At 38.3% G+C, this 10329-nt stretch overlaps 1 non-coding gene across 1 annotated transcript; it reads left to right on the forward strand.

Annotated features, from left to right (window-relative positions):
- The first annotated feature begins 4723 nt into the window (after positions 1 to 4723).
- TRNAV-UAC (transfer RNA valine (anticodon UAC)) lies at positions 4724 to 4795 on the forward strand. The gene has a single exon. It is a non-coding gene; the product is annotated as a tRNA-Val (tRNA).
- Positions 4796 to 10329: the final 5534 nt, after the last annotated feature.

Raw genomic sequence — 10329 nt, forward strand, 5'->3', positions numbered from 1 at the left:
AGGTGACTGTTATTAATTATACAATTAAATAATAACTGTTTATGACATAATATCAATATAAGGTACTTACTTAACATACAGAACTAACATACACTTTATATTTTTGGATAAGTGTGTTACTGTCATTTCCATTTTGATGTGCAATCATTTCGTCCAGTATATACAACCTGGGGTTATGTTCTCCAGCAGTCATACACGGACGGTGGTGTGATGTGTGGCTTCACGTGTCTGGCTGCTACACACACAACATGGCCAATCCTTCTGCATGTCTTCTGCTGGTATTTGTATATCTATAAAGACAGTCTTAATGGTGCTGGACTTAGGCGTAATAATCATAGCTAGGCTCCCGTTACTATATGTATTCCTTTTATAATAAACAAAATAAGAAATATAGGAGAATGTTCGTGACCGGTGTTGGGAGGAGACCATATACTGTTCACCAGCCTTACGTATACAAGAGGGGTGGGAGTGGGTCGTCAACACAGCTCAGTAAGACACCAACAGTGGCAGTTAATTGTCAGAAGCGTTTCAAGTGAGCAGTTGCAAGGTGTGGTAATGGTGGTCAGGAAGGCTGTTCCTTGTAGCTCGCTAGTTAGCCCAGAGTTGAACGAGGCGGAGCTCAGTAGTGTACCTTTGTCGTGTGTAATGACTGGATCATCTCTGCCACGTGAAGCAATCTACTAATCAACAGTTATGGAGTCAGGATTCATATATGACAACAAATAGTTAGATAGATTGTTGTTGTTAGATTGGGTAGGTGTCCGCCTGACATGGGCTCTTGTCTTACGACAGCCCGTTCTTAGAAGTCTGTTTACTGTACAGTTATGTTATTGTTAGAGTCACCAGCAGGTCTCCTCGTAGCAGTTATCTACTGTCGTTGTCACACTAGTGAGGTCTTCACCGACCTGTTGTTTGTTGTCGTTGTTAGATTTTCTAGGTTTACGTCCTACATCTAGAGTGTGGACGGCCCGTTCTCTGATCTAGTTTAACAGGTCATTTCTTGTTTACAGATTCGTCAGGTCCTTGCCTGGCTCGGGCCCTTATCATACGGGCTCTGTAACACGTATGTTTTATTATCTCTGAATTTACAGCTATCAACAATTAAAGTTCGTTAACCAGAATGTGTACCGTACGGAAAAGCAAACAAATAACAAAATTTGCAAGATGATAACAGTCGATATTAGCCATCAGCAGGTAAGGTCATCAAGCCGCACCATACATACGTCAGACAGTAACATCAGTTGTATAACAGGATGTATATATGTTGTTGGATTTAAGGGCTATCACCTAAAGGTCATGAAGCCAGAATGTGAACCATAAGTTCAACATAAAATGATCGTCCAGGTCCAGCAGGTAGCTGCATATGAAGCTATGAATGTCTGTCTTGATTACTGACGACGTAGAGGGAAGGGTTTGGGTAGGAAAGGAATTCGGGAGGAGTATTTTGAGGGGTTCTCGGGAGTGTGATGAGTAGGGACACAAAAATAGTCCTTCTCAGGAGGAGGGTAACAGGTCCTGAGGCTCAGCCCAGGTGATGGTGTGAGCAGTACACACATCACCAGCACACCTTTGATGGCGCTCCTACACCTTCGTGGCTGCTGCACTCTACACAGGAGCAGGGGATGATGGCACATATCTATGAAGCGAAAAGGTTTTCGATGAGACTGTGCTATTTCTTCCCTTCCCTGGTCGATGATACAGCCTTTCCCCAAGGTTACTTGTCATTCCTGGTGTAACGACTTATGGGTTGAGTCCGGTAACACCTTTTGAATAATAGTATGTAACAGAGTGGAGTGACCAAGATGAACAGCGTGTTCTGCACCTCAGCTGATTAATTATATGATAAGAATTAAGAGAATTACACACCATAAATGTCACTTGCAAGGATCAAGCCAGAGATGAAGCATAGATAACTAGAAGGGTTAAGGAAACAAAAATTGTAAAATACCTTTACCCGGGATCAGTAGCACCTGTGGCAATGGACACACCTTCGTAATGCTTGATCACTTACAAGCGACAAACTATGATACGTAAACCTTAGGTACTGTTCGTCAGGAGAACAATTTACAAATATTCATAAAAGACATATATATGTTAGATATATCTTTATCCGAGACGTGTAACACTTGTGTGGATAGACACAGCTTTGTAATGCATGATCCATTACACGAAATGAACTTCACTAACGAGGAGTTATACAACGCGTCGTTGAAGAACATTAATCAAATACCTATACAGAATTTTTATGTTACGTAAAAGATATTTCTTGATAGTAGTAAACACAAGAAATGGTGACGAAAGAAAAGGGATGTAGAGGTAAATATTTTGTTAAAAAATGAATTGCTCCTGCCTTAAACTAGCTCCTTGCAATGGATTTTGTTTTAGATACCCACAGTAAGATATATTGTGTGGTTAATCACTATAAATGTTTATGTTTAACAGATCTTTTATTTCTTATAGTATTTCACTGATTCAGGTTTAAGAACCTTGGTTCTGAACAACCATTATAATGCAACACAATACATATTTACCATAAATAAATCATTTATCACAATAACCATTATGTTTGTACCAGATTCTTTAAGTCCTCAATCACGTTTGTTAATATATAAGGAATTTTCCCGCCACATTTCAATACATAACATATATCTACACGTGTGGAAATATATGTATATGTTTTTATAAATTCTCTTTGGCTTTTATAATTAAGGTGTAAGATATCCATCTGAAGAAAATACTAGATGATATTATAGGTTATGTGTGTGTGTGTGTGTGTGTGTGTGTGTATGTGTGTGTGTGTGTGTGTGTGTGTGAGCGCACATAGGAGTGAAAACATATTTTACACTTACAAGGTTAAGAGACGGGGCAACACGAGTGTACAAATCCTTCCTCAAAAGACTCACGTGATAATGATTAAAGTAGTCCACACACACACACACACACACACACACACACACACACACACACACACACACACAGAGCAGCGCCAGGCTGGAGGCGGGGCATCGTGACGTCACAGGCAAGTCCCTCCCCCCGCCAGATCCAAACATGTGTTGTGTCTGGTGATGGCGGTTCAAGATTTCCCACATTTATATTGATCTTTACATTATCATCCACTCCCAAAGTCACCTGGCATTCTTGTGTTTCAACAACAGACGTGATATATGCAACACCAGGCAAACATTGTACCATTATCTGATAGGTTAATTGGTGCACAATCAAGAACCAGTGAATTTCATCGCCGCCATAAGTAAGTAAGGAAGGTGACTTTAATGATGATAAATACGACCTGGTATGGCTGTGTCTACAAACTACCGCCATAAGGTACGAACCTTAACCTTAAAGTGGCCCACGTAAACGCCAACTTAAAATCTATCCATTTAACTCTGTCATTCATCAATTAGCATTTAAACACCATCTTTTAAACGTAAACCTTCCACTTGCATTATATTAACAAGTAATCTAAGATACGTCATACAAACACAAGGTTTAAAGCTGAAACTCGAACTTTTAAGTCAGTCAATTTAACACCTACTTTAGAATTAGCAAAAAAATGCGAATTCTTAACTCCGCCAAAACGCAGCTTGTGTATGTAATGCTTCATTTAATTGAACATTTTTAAAGTCAGTTATATTAATGGTATCCTTTGATGTTCATCATTAAAACATAAACCTATGAACTCTGTCTCTAGAACTAAGCACAAACTTTTACGTTCCATCATAGGAAAGGAAACTTGCAAAATCTATCAAAATTCATCACATAACGCGAACTTTTCAACCCTTCCATTTACCTGGGCCACTCTTCCCTGGCTGCCATTCATATTTTGTACTTTTAAACTGTGACTTTATTACACTTTCATTCATTCATCATGACTTTATTACACTTTCATTCATCATTCATCATGACTTTATTACACTTTCATTCATCATTCATCAACTAGTTCGTCTCACTGATATTCCATTCATAAACTTCATTTGTGCATCTCATAGTTTGACCGCCATGTTGCATGTTTCCTTAATGTTTATAATTCTTTGTGTATTTAATAATAGAAGATTCAGTGATATTTCTCGTGGTACTGGAGTTAGAGTTAATAACTGAGATGGCATTATAATCTCTAACTCCAGTACCACGAGAAATATCATTGAATCTTCTATCATTAAATGCACAAAGAATTATAATCTTGATATAAGTGATTGTCTATACAAATTGCATAAATTTAGTGTTGATAAAATTTGTAAGGAATTCATCTTGTCCACATAATAAGTTTATGATACGCTTGTTGTCTGTCTCGGACAATCACATGTTTACCAAATGGCGTACTAGCTACGTCTCTTCGTTGTATATCAACTGACTGTTATATTTCTCTCTTGTGTCTCCCCTGATGATGTGGTTATTACATGAAAGTGCACTTGGGAACTTGTCATGTTTCATTTTCCCCGTGGACTCATAGGAATATCCTTGATCACGCGCAAAATTGTGATCCTTTCCAATATATATATATATATATATATATATATATATATATATATATATATATATATATATATATATATATATATATATATATATATATATATATCCTCCAGTATGTTTACTTTCGATAATGAGGAACAGAAGAATAAGCCAAGCAAGTAAATTTCGTCAAAGACATCTCTCTTTTCTTAACGCTGCCTCGCAAAGATTTTCATTAATTCAAATTGAAGAAACAGACGTATTTTCTATTGTCTGGTTAGCTCAGTGGTAGAGCATGAGTCTTACACACTCAAGGTCGTGGGTTCGAGACCCACACCAGACATATTTTTTTTCTTTTTCTTTTTTCATTTTGTCCGCATCACATGTGTGCAACATTCAGTATGTTCGTCCAACGTTATAGTGAAGATCTTCACAATAAATTGGGGTTTTCGACCTTATCTGAAAGGGTCAGGTCCACCAAGACGTCCTTGAAATCTTCCAGAAGCTTCTGGCGATCCTCCTCCAACTGCTGGGCACATCTGAGTTAACATGGGCCGGACATCGGTTGTGGAACGACTTAATCTGCTTCCGGTAGTTAGCAGGGATGATAATGAGGGCTCTGACCTCATACCAGGTCAGCTTAGTCCCAGTCTATTGCTTAGTTCCAGTCTATTGCTTAGTTCCAGTCTATTGCTTAGTTCCAGTCTATTGCTTAGTTCCAGTCTATTGTTTAGTTCCAGTCTATTACAACGACAATAAAAAAGTAAAACTCATTTCTTCGTGGAAAATTGAGAGGAAAACACGACAGCAACATGGAGATTTACCCTGTGGTTATTTTGCCGGCTAGTCGGCAACGGTCGGTCAAACACTATTTTACCGTAGTAATGTCAGTACTTCATATAACACTATGTCACAAAATATGTTCTTGGGGGCGTAGCTCAGTGGTAGAGCATTCGCTTGGCATGCGAGAGGACCCGGGTTCAAACCCCGGCGCTTCCATTTTTGTTATTTGGGAAATTCATTGTTTTCAGTCTTATATATATATATATATATATATATATATATATATATATATATATATATATATATATATATATATATTTCTTTTTTTTATAAAAAAAAAATATAATTGAATGGAGAAAAACTGGAGGAAGTGAAGTGTTTTAGATATCTGGGAGTGGATCTGGCAGCGGATGGAACCATGGAAGCGGAAGTGGATCATAGGGTGGGGGAGGGGGCGAAAATTCTGGGAGCCTTGAAGAATTGTGTGGAAGTCGAGAACATTATCTCGGAAAGCAAAAATGGGTATGTTTGAAGGAATAGTGGTTCCAACAATGTTGTATGGTTGCGAGGCGTGGGCTATGGATAGAGTTGTGCGCAGGAGGATGGATGTGCTGGAAATGAGATGTTTGAGGACAATGTGTGGTGTGAGGTGGTTTGATCGAGTAAGTAACGTAAGGGTAAGAGAGATGTGTGGAAATAAAAAGAGCGTGGTTGAGAGAGCAGAAGAGGGTGTTTTGAAATGGTTTGGGCACATGGAGAGAATGAGTGAGGAAAGATTGACCAAGAGGATATATGTGTCGGAGGTGGAGGGAACGAGGAGAAGAGGGAGACCAAATTGGAGGTGGAAAGATGGAGTGAAAAAGATTGTGTGTGATCGGGGCCTGAACATGCAGGAGGGTGAAAGGAGGGCAAGGAATAGAGTGAATTGGAGCGATGTGGTATACCGGGGTTGACGTGCTGTAAGTGGATTGAATCAAGGCATGTGAAGCGTCTGGGGTAAACCATGGAAAGATGTGCAGGTATGTATATTTGCGTGTGTGGACGTATGTATATACATGTGTATGGGGGTGGGTTGGGCCATTTCTTTCGTCTGTTTCCTTGCGCTACCTCGCAAACGCGGGAAACAGCGACAAAAAAAAAAAAAAAAAAAAAATATATATATATATATATATATATATATATATATATATATATATATATATATATATATATATATATATATATATATATATATATATATATATATATATATATTTATATATATATATATCGTCCGATCAGGGAAGTTAAGCAACGTTGGGTCTGGTTAGTACTTGGATGGGTGACCGTCTGGGAACACCAGATGCTGTTATCCCTGGGGACAGGGAAGAAAGTATACTTACCACGTATTCCCTGCGTGGCGTACAAGGCAACTAAAAGGGGAGGGAGCAGAAGGCCGGAAATCCTTTACTCTCTTTTCAGTTTTTCAAAAGACGGAACAGAGAAGATATAAAGATATTGTAAAGATGTAACTAATATAAGATATAAGAATGAATGGAAGATACGGATGTAGCTGAAACAAGGAGTAATGAAGATTAAGATGCAATCCAAATTATTCTCTAGTGAAGATAAATGTATATGTTGAAATTTTGTATTGAACATCAAGAAGTAATGATAATGATGAGAGTGTAGTGACGATGACGGTTTAGTTAGGGAGTGGTGACAATTGCCTTTACAATGATAATAAGGAGGTAACACAATGAGGAACACAAACTTTCCAAAGCTACGTTCAAGTCAGACTTTAAACTAAGTTCGGTAAACAGAAGGATGATGTTAAGATGAGAGTGTAGTGAAGAAGAGTATAGTGATGATAAGGATATTGTCAAGATAGGGTGTGGTGAAGAAAAGAATGTAGTGAAGATACGAATGTAGTAGAGATAAGGGTTATTAAAGAGTAAAGTTTACTCAAAATGATTATGTAGTGAAGATAAGAACTTCTTTTAGTGAACATCAGGGAGTACAATGATGATGTTATGGTAGAAATAACGGTGTAATGCAGAAGAGGGTATAGCGAAGATATAATTAAGTGAAAATAAGCTAGTAGTGAAGATACACCTTAGTGAGTATGAGGTTGTAGTGAACTTAACCTTATTGACCTGATCCCCCAAATCCTTCAAACTACGTTCAAGGACGGATCCAAAACCAATCAAAAAGGCTATTTCTCTGTGTATTGTTAGTGGTGGTGGTGGTGTGTAGGTGTGTGTAATCATGTATTTGCACTGTATTAGGAGGGAGTTTTACACTCGTGGGGCCCCGTGTAAGTACGTTGTTTGTGTGAGCGGGTAAAATCTAAAGCCTTCCTTGAAACCAGCTTAGTCAAGATAAGGTCATATGAACATGAGGTTGTAGTGAAGAGTATAATAAGCCTTGCATAGTGAAGATAAAGGGATTAAGGAGAGGAGATGTGATAAAGATGATTATAGTGAACACAAAAGGATTCAAGCTATGTCCAAGGTCGGCCTACGGGCTTGAACTTACATTTTAGGTCAAAGGCATCACCAGTACACCCCGGCCAGCCTTAAAGTTTATCCGAGTACATAGTATTCGAATAGTTATTATATATATATATATATATATATATATATATATATATATATATATATATATATATATATATATATATATATATATATATATATATATATATATATATATATATATATATATATATATATTCATACATATATATATTACTATGAGTCCACGAAGAAAATGAAACACGATAAGTTCCCAAGTGAACTTACGTGTAATAATGGCAAGCAAGTAAGAATGATAGAGTATGAAAGACAAGAACAGTGGACAGGTGTTATGTATTCTGTGTCCTTGATAACCATTTGATGTGACTCATTCAGATAAGGTCCAAAACGCCAGTAGTGAAGATGTACAAAGGATAATAGAGCAGTGTACGTACGTACGTAGTTTGAGTATCTTGACTGATAGAAAGTATTGAAAGCGGCAGGAAGTAGTGAGATATTGTATTGTGCTTCGTACAAGACTGGCGGGCGACTCCGTCCTTCGTGCTGTGCCACACACAGTCTGGTGATTGTCGGGATGTGTAGCCATAATGTTTGATCTTATGACCATTAGTGATACATCATGTGATGTTTACTATCACAACATCGGCTTCTTCCTCCTCCTCCAGGAGAGTGGCAATCAGGTGGCGGTTATTGTGGTAGCCCGGCACGTGCAATTGTAAGATTTCAAGCAACATTGTGAAAATGAGACACATTATAAAGAGTTCCATAATTTCTCTAATTCTTCCCCAAATTCATGTGGACCTGCAACGCTGAAAATGTTTAAATACCGCTGGTGTAGAGGGAGGGAGAGAGAGGCCTGGGATGAGAGTGAGGCTTTGTAGGAGAGAAAGTCTCGGGATGAGCGAGGCTGAACACAAGATGTTTGGCCGGAGAGTGAGGCTTTGAAGGAGAGAGAGGCTTAGGATGAGGGTTGGGTTGTACCAGAGAGAGAGGCTTGGGATGAGGGAGTCTGAACATGAGATAGGTTTGTGAGGAAAGTGAGGATTTGAAAGAGAGAGAGACTTTATGTGAAAAAGGAAGGACAGGTGGAGGAGGCTTGGGACGAGAGTCAGGCAGGACAGGAGAGAGAGGCTTGGGACGAGAGTCAGGCTGGACAGGAGAGAGAGGCTTGGGACGAGAGTCAGGCAGGACAGGAGAGAGAGGCTTGGGACGAGAGTAGAGAAGCACCTTCATAACGTACCCTTCAGCAGAAAAAGGGTTACCTTGCTCCACTCAGTTGGAATGGAAAAGTAGTTGAAAATACCAAGTTCATGAATTTAATGTTTTAGTGTGGCAAAACCTGAACTGATTCTGAGGTTACACATGAAAGAAGATTAACATTTCAGAAGGTTGAAGGAAGATGAATATAAATGTCATCATTGATAGACTATTAGATTCATTAGAAGCCTCGATAGATGAATGTTCTTGTTATTTTTATTAAGAATGAGGATGAATTAGTAATTAAGGCACACGGCGCTAATATCTTTGGTTACTGAGCCATTTTGTTTTGCACTGGTGTTATATTAAAGAACTAGAGTATGAGTGAGGGAGTGAGATGTGGAGATTATATATCATTGTGAGTTATTACATAAAGTGATCGTGATGAACGTTACGAAGATCAGGCAAACTATGAGGCTCAGTAAGGTAACAACACACCTGTCATATATGTAACACAACTTATGAACACCTTACCTACAGTAAGGTAACAACACACCTGTCATATATGTAACACAACTTATGAACACCTTACCTACAGTAAGGTAACAACACACCTGTCATATATGTAACACAACTTATGAACACCTTACCTACAGTAAGGTAACAACACACCTGTCATATATGTAACACAACTTATGAACACCTTACCTACAGTAAGGTAACAACACACCTGTCATATATGTAACACAACTTATGAACACCTTACCTACAGTAAGGTAACAACACACCTGTCATATATGTAACACAACTTATGAACACCTTACCTACAGTAAGGTAACAACACACCTGTCATATATGTAACACAACTTATGAACACCTTACCTACAGTAAGGTAACAACACACCTGTCATATATGTAACACAACTTATGAACACCTTACCTACAGTAAGGTAACAACACACCTGTCATATATGTAACACAACTTATGAACACCTTACCTACAGTAAGGTAACAACACACCTGTCATATATGTAACACAACTTATGAACACCTTACCTACAGTAAGGTAACAACACACCTGTCATATATGTAACACAACTTATGAACACCTTACCTACAGTAAGGTAACAACACACCTGTCATATATGTAACACAACTTATGAACACCTTACCTACAGTAAGGTAACAACACACCTGTCATATATGTAACACAACTTATGAACACCTTACCTACAGTAAGGTAACAACACACCTGTCATATATGTAACACAACTTATGAACACCTTACCTACAGTAAGGTAACAACACACCTGTCATATATGTAACACAACTTATGAACACCTTACCTACAGTAAGGTAACAACACACCTGTCATATATGT

Source organism: Panulirus ornatus, chromosome 70, assembly GCF_036320965.1.
Source record: "Panulirus ornatus isolate Po-2019 chromosome 70, ASM3632096v1, whole genome shotgun sequence".
NCBI lineage: Eukaryota > Metazoa > Arthropoda > Malacostraca > Decapoda > Palinuridae > Panulirus > Panulirus ornatus.